The following is a 25,542-nucleotide window of genomic DNA, read 5'->3' on the forward strand; positions in this document are numbered from 1 at the left end:
ATCAGATTTAAGGTCGTGTTGATGTTAAATGCTGATTGGCTTTTCCTGAATTCCAAAAGGGAGGAGGGCATACTGAGGAATGTCTGACCACCTCTTTCCCATCATAGCCTGAACCAGTCTTCCAGGTTAACTTTGGTGTCCCCTGGTGGAGAGGTGGTTGTGGGAAAGATCTTTGAATTTTATTTTTGGTTTGCAAGTGCTAGTCTAGTCACTTCATGCTCTCAAGATGCGTTATCACCATTAATGTTAACTTTTATCACTTGGTTGAGGCAGTGTTTTCAGGTTTTTCACCGTGAAGTTACTTTTTTCCCATGTCTATATTGTATGTATGCTTTTGGAGGAAGTCATCATGCAGAGCTCATACTTAAGGAATGGGGAGTTAGCCCCACCTCCTTGATGGCTGAGTGTCTATATCAGGTATTTGGAATTCTTCTGTATAAGAGATTTCTATTCAGCCCATTTGCATATCTGTTTAATCATTTATTTATACCAGTATGGATCCACAGATAGTTACTTTAATCTTTTGGTTGTTATCTAATTCTACAGTATTTTGTTGCTCTTTGTTCATACCTGTGGCCATTGGTAGCTCTTTCCACTGGCTCCTTTTACATAATTTCATGTTTTTTTTATAATGTATTTCTGTTACTTCAAAAGTACCCTGGCTCATATATTTTCTGTCCCAGTCCTAGTTTCAGCTATTTCTTCTAATAGCCCTGATTTCTTTTGTTAGAGAATGGTATGAAAAACTTACATCTGGACACTAAATGTGGTCATTGCATCATGACACTTACAGCTGACAGTGCAAAGAAATATATGTGTGTCTTCTAACTTATATGTACCCACTTAATTATAAAGGTTTCTATGTGGAACCATCTGTGTATATGTTAAGCTAAATGTGAGTTTATACTTATGTTGTATATATATATTCTGACTCATGACAGAGATCATTCTAGGCTTCCCTATTTTTTATCTGTAACTTCTCACTGTAATAGTGAGGAACCTGGCTCCTACTATCTATCTGCCATTTATTTCATCCCTTGTACCATTGGGAACAAGGAATTCATTCTTGATCAAGATTCCAGGTTGGGACTTAATAAGAAATATATGTTTGGTCTGTGTCTGCAGTTCCTGGTACAGAGCTCCTAAAACTATTACAATTTCCTGAACAGTAGGAGCATCTTGTGTTCTAATATTTGGTCTTTGGCCCTGGTTCCTGACGCAGAGTTCCTAAATCTCTTGGAATCTCCTGGATAATAGGAATGGCTTCTGTTCTAATAAGGACACTCTGTGGGTTCCTGGATGGTTTCAGGATGGGGATGGTCACCAGGAAGACCAAGCCATGATAAGAAGGTTGTAACTTTTAGCTTAACATGCAATCCTTTGAGGGTGTGAAGGGACTGGAAATTGAGTTAATAATCTGTCATGTCTACATGATGAAGCTTCCATAAAAATTCCTAAAATATGGAATTTGGAAAGTTCCAGATAAAGGCTGACAGATTTGATGCCTAGTGAGGGCTCATCTATCATAGATAGTGCCTTCTAGCATGTCGTGACATGGCAGAATGGGGAAACGGGCTCCTAGACGCTTTTATAAGGGCACTGGTTTCATTCATGAGGACAGCACCCTCATGATCCGATCACCTCTCGGTTACCTCTGAATACCATCCCTTTGGGGATTACATTTCAAAATAGGAATTTGGGGTGGGGGTGTACACACATTGAGACCATAATAACTGGTAAACATAAGTAAGTATTTCCTAGTTCCATAAGCCATCATAGCAAATTGTCAAACCTGAAGAGGGGGTGTAGGAATGCCTAGTTTCTAGCCAAGTCATATAGAAGTTTGGGTAAACTGGGGATTCATTACTTGTGATTGGCATCTGAGGTTGTGGACAGTCTGGTGTTACTAAGCCCTTAACCTGTAGGGTGTATACTAACTCCAGGTAATCAGTGTCACAGTTGAATTACAGGATACCCAATTGTTTTCCAGAGAGTTGGAAAATTGGTTGGTGTGGGAAACACCCACCCCCCCCACAATTTGCTGTTAAAAGTGGAATGTTCATAGTATAGAGGAAAATCATGGTTATTTTTCTTTTTACAGATATAGTGGTTTCAAAATTAACTATTATCCCTATGGGAAATAACTTTATAAAATAGAGTCCACTGTTCATGTATATAGTACATTTTGTTTTTAGTCTATGGATTCTACTCATTTCCAGCTCAGCACCTTTGGCCCACCACTTGCAACATACATTGGTAATACAGTTAGATTCTTGGTTGCACTCTGTATTTTGTCCTTAGATACTTCCACATCCTAAATAATTTAATTTGTGTAGATTGTGATTTGTTCTTTGTGCATTAAAATTCTGTGGGTTTTATCAAATGCATACTGTCAGATATCCACTACTGAAGTAGCATACAGAATACTTCAGATCCCCACCCCAGACAGTCACTGATCTGACTATCATCTCTTTGGTTGTGCTTTTTCCAGAATGTCATATGAATGGAGTCATATAATGTATAGCATCTTCATAATGCCACCCTTTACTTAGCAACATAGATGCAAGATTCATTCATTTCTTTTCATGGATTGACAGTTCATTCCTTTCTGTTGGTGAATGGCATTCCATTGCATGGTTGTACTTCAAATTGATTATGCATTCAGCTATTGAAGAATGTTCTGATTACTTCAAGTTTTGGCCATGATGAGTAGAGTGGCTCGTATATAATTACATGCTAGTTTTTGTTTGAACATAATTTTTCAAAGCAGCTGTCTAAACATACATAATTTAGGGGTGCATTTGTTGGATTGTAAGGTAAGACTTGTTTATCTTTGGGAAAAACTGTCAAACTATTTCCCAAAGTGGCTGTACCCATTCATGCATTCTGCCAGTAATGAATGGCCGTACCTATTGTTCTTCAACCTCCAATTGTTACTGTTGAGCTTTTTTAAGAGTCCCACAGTTGTACTAGGTGTGCAGTGATATCTCAGCATTATTTTAATTTCCAGTCTCCTAATGAGATATATTGAGCATCCTTTTGTGTGATTATGTGCTATCTGTATATTTTCTTTTTTTTCTTCTTTTTTTTTTATTGAGATAGAGTCTCGTTCTGTCACTCAGGCTGGAGTGCAGTGGCGTGATCTTGGCTCACTGCAACCTCCACCTCCGATGTTCAAGCAATTCTCTTGCATCAGCCTCCCAAGTAGCTGGGATTACAGGCACCCACCAGCATGCCTGGCTAATTTTTTTGTATTTTTAGTAGAGAGGGGGTATCACTGTGTTGGCCGGGCTGATCTCAAATTCCTGACCTCAGGTGACTCACCCGCCTCAGCCTCCCAAAGTGCTGGGGTTATAGGCATGAGCCAACACACCTGGCCTGCTATCTATATATTTTATTTGGCTGGATGTCTGTTCAGATATTTACCCAGTTTTATTTGGGCCTTTAGTTTTCTTAGTGTTCGTTTGAAGAGTTGTTTGTGTATTTTCAATACAGTTTTTAAAATCACATTTGTATTTTGTAAATATCTTCTCACAGTGTGTCTTGTCTTTTTGTTCTCTGAATAGGGTTTTTCATAGTAGAAAATTTAGTTTTATAAAGTCTGTTCTCAGTATTTTCACGAATTGGCACTTGATGCTGTGTGTTAAAACTCAACACCAAATCCAATGTCTCTTAGGTTTTCTTTTAGATTATTTATAGTTTTGCATTTCAAGTTGGAGTCTCTGGACTATTTTGAGTAGGTTTTTGTGTTTTAATTTGTGTATAGAGTCACTTCATTCTATATGGCTTCCAAATAATTCTTCCATCACCATTTATGGGAAAGGTATGGATATAGTGGCCTTTATTTCGGTTTGAATTTCCAAAATTATGACACTGAATAAACTGAATATTGAATTTTATAGGTATTTCAGGACAGCCAGGAGGGGGCGCACATCCGCCGAGAAACTGTGAGCAAGAGCGTCTGTGATGAACCATCGCTCCACCAGAGGGCGCGCGATCCCGCCCCAACCAACTTCCCGCTGAGGTGCCAGAAGCAGCGAGGAGCTTCAACTTCCTCAGGGCAGCACGAGGGTCAAGTTAATTTGGTGTTCTTCATTGGTGAGTAAAAAGCTGCCGTCCACGGCCCTGAGTGCCAAGGAGTGAGTCTTTAGAGTACTCAGCAGAGGAAGAAATTAATCTAGAAAAATAAAACCCCCAAATCTCACTGTTTGGAGTATACCCTAGTATCATGGTCAACGTCCAAGACACAGTGGCTGCTAATATATATTCTTACAGTGGCCTCTAATATAATAATCACACTGTGCTATACATTACTATGATATCCACACCGTGCCCTAACACCCATATAATATTCGCACCATGCCCTAAAACTGATGTAATCCACACCATCGCTTCCAATACTAATGTAATAATATCCACACCATGCCCTATCACTGATCTAGTCCACATCATCGCTTCCAATACTAATGTGATAATATCCACACCATGCCCTATCACTGATCTAATCCACACCATCCCTTCCAATACTAATGTAATAATATCCACACCATGCCCTATCACTGATCTAATCCACACCATCACTTCCAATACTAATGTAGTAATATCCACACCATGCCCTATCACTGATCTAGTCCACACCATCGCTTCCAATACCAATGTAATAATATCCACACCATGCCCTATCACTGATCTAATCCACACCATCACTTCCAATACTAATGTAATAATATCCACACCATGCCCTACCACTCATCTAATCCACACCATCCCTTCTAATACTAATGTAATAATATCCACAACATGCCCTGTCACTGATCTAATGCACACCATCGCTTCTAATACTAATGTAAAAATATCCACATCATGCCCTACCACTAATCTAACGCACAGCATCGCTTCTAATACTAATGTAATAATATCCGCACCATGCCCTAACACTCATCTAATCCACACCATCGCTTCTAATACTAATGTAATAATATCCACACCATGCCCTAACAGTCATCTAATCCACACCATCCCTTCTAATACTAATGTAATAATATCCACACCATGCCCTATCACTGATCTAATGCACACCATCGCTTCTAATACTAATGTAATAATATCCACACCATGCCCTAACATTGATCTAATCCACACCATCGCTTCTAATACTAATGTAGTAATATCCACACCATGCCCTACCACTCATCTAATCCACACCATCCCTTCTAATACTAATGTAATAATATCCACACCATGACCTATCACTGATCTAATGCACACCATCGCTTCTAATACTAATGTAATAATATCCACACCATGCCATAACACTCATCTAATCCACACCATCGCTTCTAATACTAATGTAACAACATCCAGAGCATGCCCTATCACTGATCTAATGCACACCATCGCTTCTAATACTAATGTAATAATATCCACACCATGCCCTATCACTGATCTAATCAACAACATCGCTTCCAATACTAATGTAATAATATCCACACCATGCCCTAACACTCATCGAATCCACACCATCGCTTCCAATACTAATGTAATCATATCCACACCATGCCCTATCACTGATCTTATCCACACCATCACTTCCAATAGTAATGTAATAATATCCACACCATGCCCTACAACTCATCTAATCCACACCATCCCTTCTAATACTAATGTAATAATATCCACACCATGCCCTATCACTGATCTAATCCACACCATCACTTCCAATACTAATGTAATAATATCCACACCTTGCGCTATCACTGATCTAATCAACACCATCGCTTCCAATACTAATATAATAATATCCACAGCATGCCCTAACACTCATCTAATCCACACCATCGCTTCCAATACTAATGTAATAATATCCACGCCATGCCCTATCACTGATCTAGTCCACACCATCGCTTCCAATACTAATGTAGCAATATCCACATCATGCACTATCACTGATCTAGTCCACACCATCGCTTCCAATACTAATGTAATCATATCCACAACATGCCCTATCACTGATCTTATCCACACAATCACTTCCAATAGTAATGTAATAATATCCACACCATGCCCTACAACTCATCTAATGCACACCATCCCTTCTAATACTAATGTAATAATATCCACACCATGCCCTATCACTGATCCAATGCACAACATCGCTTCTAATACTAATGTAATAATATCCACATCATGCCCTATCACTGATCTAATGCACACCATCGCTTCTAATACTAATGTAATAATATCCACACCATGCCGTAACACTCATCTAATCCACACCATCGCTTCCAATACTAATGTAATAATATCCACACCATGCCCTAACACTCATCTAATCCATACCATCGCTTCCAATACTAATGTAATCATATCCACAACATGCCCTATCACTGATCTTATCCACACCATCACTTCCAATAGTAATGTAATAATATCCACACCATGCCCTACAACTCATCTAATCCACACCATCCCTTCTAATACTAATGTAATAATATCCACACCATGCCCTATCACTGATCTAATCCAAACCATCACTTCCAATACTAATGTAATAATGTCCACACCTTGCGCTATCACTGATCTAATCAACACCATCGCTTCCAATACTAATATAATAATATCCACAGCATGCCCTAACACTCATCTAATCCACACCATCGCTTCCAATACTAATGTAATAATATCCACGCCATGCCCTATCACTGATCTAGTCCACACCATCGCTTCCAATACTAAAGTAATAATATCCACACCATGCCCTATCACTGATCTAGTCCATACCATCGTATCTAATACTAATGTAATAATATACACAGCATGCCATAACACTCATCTAATCCACACCATCGCTTCTAATACTAATGTAATAATATCCACACCATGCCCTATCACTGATCTAATGCACACCATCGATTCTAATACTAACGTAATAATATCCACATCATGCACTATCACTGATCTAATGCACACCATCGCTTCTAATACTAATGTAATAAAATCCACACCGTGCCCTAACACTCATCTAATCCACACCATCTCTTCCAATACTAATGTAATAATATGCACACCATGCCCTAACAGTCATCTAATCCACACCATCGCTTCTAATACTAATGTAATAACATCCACACCATGCCCTATCACTGATCTAATGCACACCATCGCTTCTAATACTAATGTAATAATATCCACACCATGCCCTAACACTGATCTAATCCACACCATCGCTTCTAATACTAATGAAGTAATATCCACACCATGCACTCCCACTCATCTAATCCACACCATCCCTTCTAATACTAATGTAATAATATCCAAACCATGACCTATCACTGATCTAATGCACACCATCGCTTCTAATACTAATGTAATAATATCCACACCATGCCCTATCGCTGATCTAATCCACACCATCACTTCCAATACTAATGTAATAATATCCACACCTTGCGCTATCACTGATCTAATCAACACCAATGCTTCCAATACTAATGTAATAATATCCAAACCATGCACTAACACTCATCTAATCCACACCATCGCTTCCAATACTAATGTAATAATATCCACACCATGCCTTATCACTGATCTACTCCACACCATTGTTTCTAATACTAATGTAATAATATCCACAGCATGCCCTAACACTCATCGACTCCACACCATCACTTCTAATACTAACGTAATAATATCCACACCATGCCCTAACACTGATCTAATCCATACCATCGCTTCCAATACTAATGTAATAATATCCACACCATGCCCTATCACTGATGTAATCAACACCATCGCTTCCAATACTAATGTAATAATATCCACACCATGCCCTAACACTCATCTAATCCATACCATCGCTTCCAATACTAATGTAATAATATCCACATCATGCCCTATCACTGATCTGGACCACACCATCGCTTCCAATACTAATGAAATAATATCCACAGCATGCCCTATCACTGATCTAGTCCACACCATCGCTTGTAATACTAACGTAATAATATCCACAGCATGCCCTATCTGATCTAGTCCACACCATGGCTTCTAATACAAATGTAATAATATCTACACCATGCCCTATCACTGATCTAGTCCACACCATCGCTTCCAATACTAATGTAATAATATCCAAACCATGCCCTATCACTGATCAAATCCACATCATCGCTTCCAATACTAATGTGGTAATATCCACATCATGCCCTATCACTGATCTAGTCCACACCATCGCTTCCAATACTAATGTAATAATATCCACATCATGCCCTATCACTGATCTAATCCACACCATCACTTCCAATACTAATGTAATGATATCCACACCATGCCCTACCACTCATCTAATCCACACCATCCCTTCTACTACTAATGTAATAATGTCCACACCATGCCCTACCACTGATCTAATGCACACCATCGCTTCTAATACTAATGTAATAATATCCACACCATGACCTATCACTGAACTAATGCACACCATCGCTTCTAATAGTAATGTAATAATATCTAAAACCATGCACTATCACTGATCTAATCCACACCATCGCTTCCAATACTAATGTAATAATATCCACACCTTGCGCTATCACTGATCTAATCAACACCATCGCTTCCAATACTAATGTAATAATATCCACACCATGCCCTAACACTCATCTAATCCACACCATCGCTTCCAATACTAATGTAATAATGTACACACCATGCCCTATCACTGATCTAGTCCACACCATCGCTTCCAATACTACTGTAGTAATACCCGCATCATGTCCTATCACTGATCTAGTCTACAACATCGCTTCCAATACTAATAATATCCACACCATGCCCTATCAATTGTCTAGTCCACACCATCGCTTCTAATACTAATGTAATAATATCCACACCATGCCCTATCACTGATCTAGTCCACACCATCGTTTCTAATACTAATGTAATAATATCCACAGCATGCCCTAACACTCATCTAATCCACACCATCGCTTCTAATACTAACGTAATAATATACACATTATGCCCTAACACTGATCTAATCCACACCATCGCTTCCAATACTAATGTAATAATATCCACACCATGCCCTATCACTGATCTAATCAACAACTTCGCTTCCAATACTAATGTAATAATATCCACATCATGCCCTATCACTGATCTAGTCCACACCATCGCTTCAAATACTAATGAAATAATATCCACACGATGCCCTATCACTAATCTAATGCACACCATCGCTTCCAATACCAATGTAATAATATCCACACCATGCCCTAACACTCATCTAATCCACACCATCCCTTCTAATACTAATGTAATAATATCCACATCATTCCCTATCACTGATCTAATGCACACCATCGCTTCCAATACGAATGTAATAATATCCACACCATGCCCTACCACTCATCTAATCCACCCCATCCCTTCTAATACTAATGTAATAATGTCCGCACCATGCCCTACCACTGATCTAATGCACACCATCGCTTCTAATACTAACGTAATAATATCCACACCATGCCCTAACACTGATCTAATCCACACCATCGCCTCTAATACTAATGTACTAATATCCACACCATGCCCTACCACTCATCTAATCCACACCATCCCTTCTAATACTAATGTAATGATATCCACACCATGACCTATCACTGATCTAATGCACACCATCGCTTCTAATAGTAATGTAATAATATCCACACCATGCCCTATCACTGATCTAATCCACACCATCACTTCCAATGCTAATGTAATAATATCCACACCTTGCGCTATCACTGATTTAATCAACACCATCGCTTCCAATACTAATGTAATAATATCCACACCATGCCCTACCACTCATCTAATCCACACCATCGCTTCCAATACTAATGTAATAATGTACACACCATGCCCTATCACTGATCTAGTCCACACCATCGCTTCCAATACTAATGTAGTAATATCCGCATCATGTCCTATCACTGATTTAGTCCACAACATCGCTTCCAATACTAATAATATCCACACCGTGCCCTATCAATTGTCTAGTCCACACCATCGCTTCTAATAGTAATGTAATAATATCCACACCATGCCTTATCACTGATCTAGTCCACACCATCGTTTCTAATACTAATGTAATAATATCCACAGCATGCCCTAACACATCTAATCCACACCATCGCTTCCAATACTAATGTAATAATATCCACACCATGCCCTATCACTGATCTAATCAACAACATCGCTTCCAATACTAATGTAATAATATCCACATCATGCCCTATCACTGATCTAATGCACACCATCGCTTCTAATACTAATGTAATAATATCCACACCATGCCGTAACACTCATCTAATCCACACCATCGCTTCCAATACTAATGTAATAATATCCACACCATGCCCTAACACTCATCTAATCCATACCATCGCTTCCAATACTAATGTAATCATATCCACAACATGCCCTATCACTGATCTTATCCACACCATCACTTCCAATAGTAATGTAATAATATCCACACCATGCCCTACAACTCATCTAATCCACACCATCCCTTCTAATACTAATGTAATAATATCCACACCATGCCCTATCACTGATCTAATCCAAACCATCACTTCCAATACTAATGTAATAATGTCCACACCTTGCGCTATCACTGATCTAATCAACACCATCGCTTCCAATACTAATATAATAATATCCACAGCATGCCCTAACACTCATCTAATCCACACCATCGCTTCCAATACTAATGTAATAATATCCACGCCATGCCCTATCACTGATCTAGTCCACACCATCGCTTCCAATACTAAAGTAATAATATCCACACCATGCCCTATCACTGATCTCGTCCATAGCATCGTATCTAATACTAATGTAATAATATACACAGCATGCCATAACACTCATCTAATCCACACCATCGCTTCTAATACTAATGTAATAATATCCACACCATGCCCTATCACTGATCTAATGCACACCATCGATTCTAATACTAACGTAATAATATCCACATCATGCACTGTCACTGATCTAATGCACAACATCGCTTCTAATACTAATGTAATAAAATCCACACCGTGCCCTAACACTCATCTAATCCACACCATCTCTTCCAATACTAATGTAATAATATGCACACCATGCCCTAACAGTCATCTAATCCACACCATCGCTTCTAATACTAATGTAATAATATCCACACCATGCCCTATCACTGATCTAATGCACACCATCGCTTCTAATACTAATGTAATAATATCCACACCATGCCCTAACACTGATCTAATCCACACCATCGCTTCTAATACTAATGAAGTAATATCCACACCATGCACTCCCACTCATCTAATCCACACCATCCCTTCTAATACTAATGTAATAATATCCAAACCATGACCTATCACTGATCTAATGCACACCATCGCTTCTAATACTAATGTAATAATATCCAAACCATGCCCTATCGCTGATCTAATCCACACCATCACTTCCAATACTAATGTAATAATATCCACACCTTGCGCTATCACTGATCTAATCAACACCAATGCTTCCAATACTAATGTAATAATATCCAAACCATGCACTAACACTCATCTAATCCACACCATCGCTTCCAATACTAATGTAATAATACCCACACCATGCCCTATCACTGATCTAGTCCACACCATAGCTTCCAATACTAATGTAATAATATCCACACCATGCCTTATCACTGATCTACTCCACACCATTGTTTCTAATACTAATGTAATAATATCCACAGCATGCCCTAACACTCATCGACTCCACACCATCCCTTCTAATACTAACGTAATAATATCCACACCATGCCCTAACACTGATCTAATCCATACCATCGCTTCCAATACTAATGTAATAATATCCACACCATGCCCTATCACTGATCTAATCAACACCATCGCTTCCAATACTAATGTAATAATATCCACACCATGCCCTAACACTCATCTAATCCATACCATCGCTTCCAATACTAATGTAATAATATCCACATCATGCCCTATCACTGATCTGGACCACACCATCGCTTCCAATACTAATGAAATAATATCCACAGCATGCCCTATCACTGATCTAGTCCACACCATCGCTTGTAATACTAACGTAATAATATCCACAGCATGCCCTATCTGATCTAGTCCACACCATCGCTTCTAATACAAATGTAATAATATCTACACCATGCCCTATCACTGATCTAGTCCACCCATCGCTTCCAATACTAATGTAATAATATCCACACCATGCCCTATCACTGATCTAGTCCACACCATCGCTTCCAATACTAATGTAATAATATCCAAACCATGCCTTATCACTGATCAAATCCACATCATCGCTTCCAATACTAATGTGGTAATATCCACATCATGCCCTATCACTGATCTAGTCCACACCATCGCTTCCAATACTAATGTAATAATATCCACATCATGCCCTATCACTGATCTAATCCACACCATCACTTCCAATACTAATGTAATAATATCCACACCATGCCCTACCACTCATCTAATCCACACCATCCCTTCTAATACTAATGTAATAATATCCACACCATGCCCTATCACTGATCTAATGCACACCATCACTTCTAATACTAATGTAATAATATCCACACCATGCCCTATCACTGATCTAATGCACAACATCGCTTCCAATACTAATGTAATAATATCCACACCATGCCCTACCACTCATGTAATCCACACCATCCCTTCTACTACTAATGTAATAATGTCCACACCATGCCCTACCACTGATCTAATGCACACCATCGCTTCTAATACTAATGTAATAATATCCACACCATGACCTATCACTGAACTAATGCACACCATCGCTTCTAATAGTAATGTAATAATATCTAAAACCATGCACTATCACTGATCTAATCCACACCATCGCTTCCAATACTAATGTAATAATATCCACACCTTGCGCTATCACTGATCTAATCAACACCATCGCTTCCAATACTAATGTAATAATATCCACACCATGCCCTAACACTCATCTAATCCACACCATCGCTTCCAATACTAATGTAATAATGTACACACCATGCCCTATCACTGATCTAGTCCACACCATCGCTTCCAATACTACTGTAGTAATACCCGCATCATGTCCTATCACTGATCTAGTCTACAACATCGCTTCCAATACTAATAATATCCACACCATGCCCTATCAATTGTCTAGTCCACACCATCGCTTCTAATACTAATGTAATAATATCCACACCATGCCCTATCACTGATCTAGTCCACACCATCGTTTCTAATACTAATGTAATAATATCCACAGCATGCCCTAACACTCATCTAATCCACACCATCGCTTCTAATACTAACGTAATAATATACACATCATGCCCTAACACTGATCTAATCCACACCATCGCTTCCAATACTAATGTAATAATATCCACACCATGCCCTATCACTGATCTAATCAACAACATCGCTTCCAATACTAATGTAATAATATCCACATCATGCCCTATCACTGATCTAGTCCACACCATCGCTTCAAATACTAATGAAATAATATCCACACGATGCCCTATCACTAATCTAATGCACACCATCGCTTCCAATACCAATGTAATAATATCCACACCATGCCCTAACACTCATCTAATCCACACCATCCCTTCTAATACTAATGTAATAATATCCACATCATTCCCTATCACTGATCTAATGCACACCATCGCTTCCAATACGAATGTAATAATATCCACACCATGCCCTACCACTCATCTAATCCACCCCATCCCTTCTAATACTAATGTAATAATGTCCGCACCATGCCCTACCACTGATCTAATGCACACCATCGCTTCTAATACTAACGTAATAATATCCACACCATGCCCTAACACTGATCTAATCCACACCATCGCCTCTAATACTAATGTACTAATATCCACACCATGCCCTACCACTCATCTAATCCACACCATCCCTTCTAATACTAATGTAATGATATCCACACCATGACCTATCACAAATCTAATGCACACCATCGCTTCTAATAGTAATGTAATAATATCCACACCATTCCCTATCACTGATCTAATCCACACCATCACATCCAATGCTAATGTAATAATATCCACACCTTGCGCTATCACTGATTTAATCAACACCATCGCTTCCAATACTAATGTAATAATATCCACACCATGCCCTACCACTCATCTAATCCACACCATCGCTTCCAATACTAATGTAATAATGTACACACCATGCCCTATCACTGATCTAGTCCACACCATCGCTTCCAATACTAATGTAGTAATATCCGCATCATGTCCTATCACTGATTTAGTCCACAACATCGCTTCCAATACTAATAATATCCACACCGTGCCCTATCAATTGTCTAGTCCACACCATCGCTTCTAATAGTAATGTAATAATATCCACACCATGCCTTATCACTGATCTAGTCCACACCATCGTTTCTAATACTAATGTAATAATATCCACAGCATGCCCTAACACATCTAATCCACACCATCGCTTCCAATACTAATGTAATAATATCCACACCATGCCCTATCACTGATCTAATCAACAACATCGCTTCCAATACTAATGTAATAATATCCACAGCATGCCCTATCACTGATCTAGTCCAAACCATCGCTTGTAATACTAATGTAATAATATCCACAGCATGCCCTATCACTGATCTAGTCCACACCATCGCTTCTAATACTAATGTAATAATATGTACACCATGCCCTATCACTGATCTAGTCCACACCATCGCTTCCAATACTAATGTAATAATATCCACACCATGCCCTGTCACTGATCTAGTCCACAGCATCACTTCCAATACTCATGTAATAATATGCACATCATGACCTAACACTGATCTAACCCACACCATCGCTTCCAATACTAATGTAATAATATCCACATCATGCCCTATCACTGATCTAATCAACACCATCGCTTCCAATACTAATGTGATAATATCCACATCATGCCCTATCACTGATCTAGTCCACACCATCGCTTCCAATACTAATGCAATAATATCCACACCATGCCCTAACACTGATCTAATCCACACCATCACTTCCAATACTAATGTAATAATATCCACACCATGCCCTACCACTCATCTAATCAACAGCATCCCTTCTAATACTAATGTAATAATATCCACACCATGCCCTGTCACTGATCTAATGCACACCATCGCTTCCAATACTAATGTAATAATATCCACATCATGCCCTACCACTAATGTAACGCACAGCATCGCTTCTAATACTAATGTAATAATATCCGCACCATGCCCTAACACTCATCTAATCCACAACATCGCTTCTAATACTAATGTAATAATATCCACACCATGCCCTACCACTCATCTAATCCACCCCATCCCTTCTAATGATAATGTAATAATATCCACACCATGCCCTATCACTGATCTAATGCACACCATGGCTTCTAATACTAATGTAATAATATCCACACCATGCCCTAACACTGATCTAATCCACACCATCGCTTCTATTACTAAGGTAGTAATATCCCCACCATGCCCTACCATTCATCTAATCCACACCATCCCTTCAAATACTAATGTAATAATATCCACACCATGACCTATCACTGATCTAATGCACACCATCGCTTCTAATACTAATGTAATAATATCCACACCATGCCCTATCACTGATCTAATCCACACCATCGCTTCCAATACTAATGTAATCATATAGACAACCTGCCCTATCACTGATCTAATCCACACCATCACTTCCAATACTAATGTAGTAATATCCACACCTTGCGCTATCACTGATCTAATCAACACCATCGCTTCCAATACTAATGTAATAATATCCACACCATGCCCTAACACTCATCTAATCCACACCATCGCTTCTAATACTAACGTAATAATATACACACCATGCCCTAACACTGATGTAATCCACTCCATCGCTTCCAATACTAATGTAATAATATCCACACCATGCCCTATCACTGATCTAATCAACACCATCGCTTCCAATACTAATGTAATAATATCCACACCATGCCCTAACACTCATCTAATCCACACCATCGCTTCCAATACTAATGTAATAATATCCACATCATGCCCTATCACTGATCTAGTCCACACCATCGCTTCCAATACTAATGTAATCATATCCACAACCTGCCCTATCACTGATCTAATCCACAGCATCACTTCCAATAGTAATGTAATAATATCCACACCATGCCCTACCACTCATCTAATCCACACCATCCCTTCCAATACTAATGTAATAATATCCACACCATGCCCTATCACTGATCTAATGCACACCATCTCTTCCAATACTAACGTAATAATATCCGCATCATGCCCTATCACTGATCTAATGCACACCATCGCTTCTAATACTAATGTAATAATATCCACACCATGCCCTAACACTCATCTAATCCACACCATCGCTTCCAATACTAATGTAATAATATCCACACCATGCGCTAACACTCATCTAATCCACACCATCGCTTCATATACTAATGTAATAATATCCACACCATGCCCTATCACTGATCTAATGCACAGCATGGCTTCTAATAGTAATGTAATAATATCCACACCATGCCCTAACACTGATCTAATGCACACCATCGCTTCTAATACTAATGTAGTGATATCCACACCATGGCTTACCACTCATCTAATCCACACCATCCGTTCTAATACTGATGTAATAATATCCACACCATGACCTATCACTGATCTAATCCACACCATCACTTCCAATACTAATGTAATAATATCCACACCTTGCACTATCACTGATCTAATCAACACCATCGTTTCCAATACTGATGTAATAATATCCACACCGTGTCCTACCACTCATCTAATCCACACCATCGCTTCCAATACTAATGTAATAATATCCACGCCATACCCTATCACTGATCTAGTCCACAGCATCGCTTCCAATACTAATGTAGTAATATCCACATCATGCCCTATCACTGATCTAGTCCCCACCATTGCTTCTAATACTAAAGTAATAATATCCACACCATGCCCTATCACTGATCTAGTCCATACCATCGTTTTTAATACTAATGTAATAATATCCACAGCATGCCCTACCACTCATCTAATCCACACCATCCATTCTAATACTAATGTAATAATATCCACAACATGACCTATCACTGATCTAATGCACACCATCGCTTCTAATACTAATGTAATAATATCCACACCATGCCCTATCGGTGATCTAATCCACACCATCACTTTCAGTACTAATGTAGTAATATCCACATAATGCCCTATCACTGATCTAGTCCACACCATCGCTTCCAATACTAATGTAATAATATCCACACCATGCCCTACCACTCATCTAATCCACACCATCCCTTCTAATACTAATGTAATAATATCCACACCATGCCCTATCACTGATCTAATGCACACCATCCCTTCTAATACTATTGTAATAATATCCACATCATGCCCTACCACTAATGTAACGCACAGCATCGCTTCTAATACTAATGTAATAATATCCACGCCATGCCCTAACACTCATCTAATCCACAGCATCGCTTCTAATACTAATGTAATAATATCCACACCATGCCCTACCACGCATCTAATCCACCCCATCCCTTTTAATAATAATGTAATAATATCCACACCATGCCCTATCACTGATCTAATGCACACCATGGCTTCTAATACTAATGTAATAATATCCACACCATGCCCTAACACTGATCTAATCCACACCATCGCTTCTAATACTAAGGTAGTAATATCCCCACCATGCCCTACCACTCATCTAATCCACACCATCCCTTCTAATACTAATGTAATAATATCCACACCATGACCTGTCACTGATCTAACGCACACCATCGCTTCCAATACTAATGTAATAATATCCACACCATGCCCTACCACTCATCTAATCCACACCATGCCTTCTTATACTAACGTAATAATATCCACACCATGCCCTAACACTGATGTAATCCACACCATCGCTTCCAATACTAATGTAATAATATCCACACCATGCCCTATCACTGATCTAATCAACACCATCGCTTCCAGTACTAATGTAATAATATCCACACCATGCCCTAACACTCATCTAATCCACACCATCGCTTCCAATACTAATGTAATAATATCCACATCATGCCCTATCACTGATCTAGTCCACACCATCGCTTCCAATACTAATGTAATCATATCCACAACCCGCCCTATCACTGATCTAATCCACACCATCACTTCCAAAAGTAATGTAATAATATCCACACCATGCCCTACCACTCATCTAATCCACACCATCCCTTCTAATACTAATGTAATAATATCCACACCATGCCCTATCACTGATCTTATGCACACCATCGCTTCCAATACTAACGTAATAATATCCGCATCATGCCCTATCACTGATCTAATGCACACCATCGCTTCTAATACTAATGTAATAATATCCACACCATGCCCTAACACTCATCTAGTCCACACCATCGCTTCCAATACTAATGTAATAATATCCACACCGTGCGCTAACACTCATGTAATCCACACCATCGCTTCTAATACTAATGTAATAATATCCACACCATGCCCTATCACTGATCTAATGCACACAATCGCTTCTAATACTAATGTAATAATATCCACACCATGCCCTAACACTGATCTAATCCACACCATCGCTTCTAATACTAATGTAATGATATCCACACCATGCCCTACCACTCATGTAATCCACACCATCCCTTCTAATGCTGATGTAATAATATCCACACCATGACCTATCACTGATCTAATGCACACCATCGCTTCTAATACTAATGTAATAATATCCACACCATGACCTATCACTGATCTAATCCACACCATCACTTCCAATACTAATGTAATAATATCCACACCTTGCACTATCACTGATCTAATCAACACCATCGCTTCCAATACTGATGTAATAATATCCACACCATGCCCTACCACTCATCTAATCCACACCATCGCTTCCAATACTAATGTAATAATATCCACGCCATGCCCTATCACTGATCTAGTCCACACCATCGCTTCCAATACTAATGTAGTAATATCCACATCATGCCCTATCACTGATCTAGTCCACACCATCGCTTCTAATACTAATATAGTAATATCCACACCATTCCCTCTCACTGATCTAGTCCCCACCATTGCTTGTAATACTAAAGTAATAATACCCACACCATGCCCTGTCACTGATCTAGTCGACACCATCGCTTCCAATACTAATGTAATAATATCCACACCATGCCTTATCACTGATCTAGTCCACACCATTGTTTCTAATACTAATGTAATAATATCCACAGCATGCCCTAACACTCATCTAATTCACACCATCACTTCTAATACTAACGTAATAATATCCACACCATGCCCTAACTCTGATCTAATCCACACCATCGCTTCCAATACTAATGTAATAATATCCACACTATGCCCTATCACTGATCTAATCAACACCATCGCTTCCAATACTAATGTAATAATATCCACACCATGCCATAACACTCATCTAATCCACACCATCGCTTCCAATACTAATGTAATAATATCCACATCATGTCCTATCACTGATCTATTCCACACCATCGCTTCCAATAGTAGTGTAATAATATCCACAGCATGCCCTATCACTGATCTAGTCCACACCATCGCTTGTAATACTAATGTAATAATATCCACAGCATGCCCTATCACTGATCTAGTCCACACCATCGCTTCTAATACTAATGTAATAATATCTACACCGTGCCCTATCACTGATCTAGTCCACACCATCGCTTCCAATACTAATGTAATAATATCCACACCATGCCCTATCAGTGATCTAGTCCACACCATCGTTTCCAATACTAATGTAATAATATCCACATCGTGCCCTATCACTGATCTAGTCCACACCATCTCTTCTAATACTAATGTAATAATATGCACACCATGCCCTATCAGTGATGTAATCCACACCATCGTTTCCACTACTAATGTAATAATATCCACACCATGCCCTAACACTCATCTAATCCACACCATCCCTTCTAATACTAATGTAATAATATCCACACCATGCCCTATCACTGATCTAATCCACACCATCGCTTCCAATACTAATGTAATAATATCCATACCATGCCCTATCACTGACCTAATCCACACTACCACTTCCAATACCAATGTAATATCCACATCATGCTCTATCACTGATGTAGTCCACACCATCGCTTCCAATACTAATGTAATAATATCCACACCATGCCCTATCACTGATCTAATCCACACCATCACTTCCAATACTAATGTAATAATATCCACACCATGCCCTACCACTCATCTAATCCACACCAACCCTTCTCATACTAATGTAATAATGTCCACACCATGCCCTACCACTGATCTAATGCACATCATCGCTTCTAATATTAATGTAATAATATCCACACCATGACCTATCACTGATCTATTGCACAGCATTGCTTCTAATACTTATTTAACAATATCCACACCATGCCCTATCACTGATCTAATCCACACCATCACTTCCAATACTTTTGTAATAATATCCACACCTTGCGCTATCACTGATCTAATCAACACCATCGCTTCCAATACTAATGTAATAATATCCACACCACGCCCTAACACTCATCTAATCCACACCATCACTTCCAATACTAATGTAATAATATACACACCATGCCCTATCACTGATCTAGTCCACACCATCGCTTCCAATACTAATAATATCCACACCATGCCCTATTACTGATCTAGTCCCCACCATCGCTTCTAATACTAATGTAATAATATCCACACCATGCCCTATCACTGATCTAATCCACACCATCGCTTGCAATACTAATGTTATAGTATCCATATCATGCCCTAACACTCATCTAATCCACACCATCGCTTCCAATACTATTGTAATAATATACACATCATGCCCTATCACTTATCTAGTCCACACCATCGCTTCCAAAGCTAATGTAATGATATCCACACCATGCCCTATCACTTATCTTGTCCACCCCATCACTTCTAATACTAATGTAATAATATCCACAGCATGCCCTAACACTCATCTAATCCACACCATCGCTTGTGATACTAATGTAATAATATCCACATCATGCCCTATCACTGATCTAGTCCACACCATCGCTTCCAATACTAATGTAATAATATCCACATCATTCCCTATCACTGATCTAGTCCACACCATCGCTTCTAATACTAATGTAATAATATCCACACCATGCCCTATCACTGATCTAGTCCACACCATCACTTCTAATACTAATGGAATAATATCCACACCATGCCCTATCACTGATTTAATCCACACCATCGCTTCCAATACTAATGTAATAATATCCACACCATGTCCTATCACTGATCTAATCCACGCCATCGCTTCCAATACCAATGTAGTAATATCCACATCATGCCCTATCACTGATCTAGTCCACACCATCGCTTCCAATACTAGTGTAATAATATCCACACCATGCCCTATCACTGATCTAATCCATACCATCACTTCCAATACTAATGTAATAATATCCACACCATGCCCTGCCACTCATCAAATCCACACCATCCCTTCTGATACTAATGTAATAATATGCACTCCATGCCCTGTCACTGATCTAATCCACACCATCGCTTCCAATACTAATGTAATAATATCCACACCATGCCCTATCACTGATCTAATCCACACCATCGCTTCCAATACTAATGTAGTAATATCTACATCATGCCCTATCACTGATCTAGTCCACACCATCGCTTCCAATGCTAATGTAATAATATCCACACCATGCCCTATCGCTGATCTAATCCACACCATCACTTCCAATAGCAATGTAATAATATCCACACCATGCCCTACCACTCATCTAATCCACACCATCCCTTCTAATACTAATGTAATAATAACCACACCTGCCCTATCACTGATCTAATCACACCATCGCTTCTAATACTAATGTAATAATATCCACATCATGCCCTATCACTGATCTAATGCACACCATCGCTTCCAATAGTAATGTAATAATATCCACACCATGCCCTACCACTCATCTAATCCACACCATCCCTTCTAATACTAATGTAATAATGTCCACACCATGCCCTATCACTGATCTAATGCACACCATCGCTTCTAATACTAATGTAATAATATCCACAGCATGCCCTAACACTGATCTAATCCACACCATGGCTTCTAATACTAATGTAGTAATATCCACACCATGCCCTACCACTCATCTAATCCACACCATCCATTCTAATACTAATGTAATAATATCCACACCATGACCTATCACTGATCTAATGCACACGATCGCTTCTAATACTAATGTAATAGTATCCACACCATGCCCTATCGGTGATCTAATCCACACCATCACTTCCAGTACTAATTTAGTAATATCCACATCATGCCCTATCACTGATCTAGTCCACACCATCGCTTCCAATACTAATGTAATAATATCCACACCATGCCCTACCACTCATCTAATCCACACCATCCCTTCTAATACTAATGTAATAATATCCACACCATGCCCTAACACTGATCTAATCCACACCATCCCTTCCAATACTAATGTAATAATATCCACACCATGCCCTAACAGTAATGTAATATCTGCACCATTTCCCAACACCAATACAATATCCACACCATTCCCTAACACTAATCTAAATGTCCATACCATGCCCTAACACTAATATATTGACACAATTGCCTCTAATACTAATATATAGAATAATATCTAGTAAGTGGACCCTGTTGACATTGAGGCTTTTTTAAGGGTTTTACAGCTTTGGCTGAACTATAGCCTCTGTAATGGATTTTGATGATGTGTCTGCTTTGCTGGCATGGTATTGACATGGTTGTTTTAAAAAGTAACTTACTTTCCAATAATGTCATATTTCTAAGCAACTTCCCGTAGTAGTACAAAATACAACTTTTTCTTCCCTTAGATTCCCCAACAGTTATTGCCGTACCAGATTTGCAGTGTCGCACAAAATACTCTGGTATATTGCACTGAAAGCATGGACACTCTCCCAGGTAACTACCACATAACCCCTAGATCAGGAAATCAGCGTTGTTCCTACATGATAATTCGGTCCACAAACTCACTTCACTTTTACCTCGTGCCACACTTGGGAGTATAATGTGTTTTTTTTTTTTTTCATTCGGATCCAGTTTTCTTTTCCTGGAACTGTTCCCCAGACTTTCCTTCATATTTATGACCTTGACACATTTAAAGAGCACACAGGTTTTTGTTTGAACAGCTGTTTTCAGGTCTTTGGGGTATATACCTAGGAATGGAATCATTGAGTCATATGGTAAATCTATTTGTAACTTTATGAAGAAACATCAAATTATTTTACACGTAGGCTGCACCATTTTGTCACTTATTGTCACATATTGTCACAAGCAGTGTTTAAGAGTTCAAGTTTCTGCACATCTTTGTCAACACTTGTTATTTTTTAGTATAACTATTCTTGTGTGAGTTAAGGGTTATCTCTTCATGGTTTTAATTATGGTAATGATGTTAAGCATCTTTTCATGTGCTTGTTGGTGAAGTGTGTATTAAAGTCTTTTGTCAATTTTTAGATTGGGTTGTCTTTGCTGTGGAGTTGTAAAAGTTCTTTATACATTCTGGATAACAGACACTGATGAAGTATCTAATGTGCCGACATTTTCTTCCATTTTATAGGTTGTTGGAACGTAATAAGAGTTAATGTGTGGTCTCTGCTGCAGTGTCCTGAAACAGAGCGCTAAGCCTCGGGAATGTACGAAGTAATGTGTCTTTCGTATGCTAATGAAATGATTGATGGCTGGGGGCACCTGGATAGCCTCAGTGGGGCTGGCTGCCAAGGGAAGCAACCTTGTCATTAGAGGATTTGAAATTTCTTCCCCCGTCCCGTCTCTGTGAAGGGGAGAGGTGCTGATGGTTGAGTTGATCACCTATGGCCACAGACGTAACCAATTTGCCTGTGTAATAAAGGACAGGGTTGGGAGAGCATCTGTGTTGCTCTCCCAACACAGGAGATACTGGGAGGATCATGTCTGGTGAGGGCATGGGAGGCCTGCATTCCTTCCACATACCTCACCTTGTGCATCTCTTTTTCTGGCTTTTCATTTGTAGCGTTTAAAAGATCCTTGGTAATAAGTCAGGAATAGTAAGTACACTGCGTTCATGGGTTGTGCAATGTGATGTAGCAAATTGCTGAACCCAATAAGGGTGTTGTGGGAGCCTCCAATCTGTAGCAAAGTCAGACAGAAGGTAACCTGGGAACCTACTGTTTGTGGTTGGCACCTTAAGTGGTTACAGTCTTGTAACGGAGTACCCATATTTTCTTACAGAAGAAATGAATTAGTTTTACCATTTTGCTGTTCCTGCACTTAGCTCTTTAGGAATGCAATTATAAGCTTTACTGTCTCTCCACCAGACACTTCCTATACTGCAAACTTTTCCAACTGTGTGATAACTTAAAAGTTCCAGGGACCAAACCTTGAAACAAACTGGCACTTCCATATCTCTCCCCCACCAGGAGATTGGCAGCAGACAACAGTCAATTTACAACCTGGCTCTGCCCATGGTGGTGCTAGCAAGATCACCTAATGGAGAAAACATCAGAGCATGTCCCATAGACCCTGCACCTCCTCACCTCATCCCCTGCATGCCATTCTGGCAAGTCCGAAAGCCCTGCTTTCTGCCCAGAAAGTGGAAGCGCTTCCCTTAAGGCAAGAGCCTGTATGTTCCCTTCAGCTAAGCTCTGGCATAAAGTCACTTTCTTTTTACCATCCTTGTGTTTGTCATTTAAATTTGCAAGCAACAAGGGGCATGACGTGTATTCCTAGGACTGAGTCCTTAGCCTGTGGGGTCTGATGCTTTCTCCATTTACTGTCACAATTGGGTTGCACTGTAGGACACCCAGCTGGTACCCAAGATTTGGTCTGTGTGGGGAAAAAACCGATGTATCTGGTAACAGAAGTGTTCTGTGTTGAGTGTTGAGAGTATACTATAAGACAGTTGTTTTTCCTATTATAACATTTTGTCTTTCAACTTTTTTCTTCATGTCTTCTGAGACGTAAAAGTTGTAAATTTTGAGGAAATAAATTGATTTATTTTTCCTTTTGTGGTCTGTGCTTTTGGTGTCAGATGTAAGAAACTATTGCTACATGTAAGGTCATGAATGCTTAACTGTATGTTTTCTTCCAGAGTTTTTAGTTTTCACCTATTTTGGTCTTTGAGCCATTGTAGTTTAATTTTTTATGTGGTATGAGGTAAGGATACAATTTCATTTCCCTTTATGTGGATAGCAAGTTGCCTTACATCACTTGTTGAGGACAGGATTCTTTCCCCAATT

General features: G+C 39.2%; 1 protein-coding gene across 1 annotated transcript in view; it reads left to right on the top strand.

Annotated features, from left to right (window-relative positions):
- Positions 1 to 25,310, top strand: part of LOC129397839 (tubulin beta-8 chain-like) — a 98,101-nt gene extending 72,791 nt beyond the window's left edge. Inside the window, 3 exon segments of the mRNA XM_063606516.1 lie at positions 3,903 to 4,098; positions 23,143 to 23,230; positions 23,886 to 25,310. The gene's annotated coding sequence lies outside the window, so the exon portion shown is untranslated.
- The last annotated feature ends 232 nt before the right edge of the window (positions 25,311 to 25,542 follow it).

This window comes from Pan paniscus, chromosome 7 (assembly GCF_029289425.2).
Source record: "Pan paniscus chromosome 7, NHGRI_mPanPan1-v2.0_pri, whole genome shotgun sequence".
NCBI classification, from domain to species: domain Eukaryota; kingdom Metazoa; phylum Chordata; class Mammalia; order Primates; family Hominidae; genus Pan; species Pan paniscus.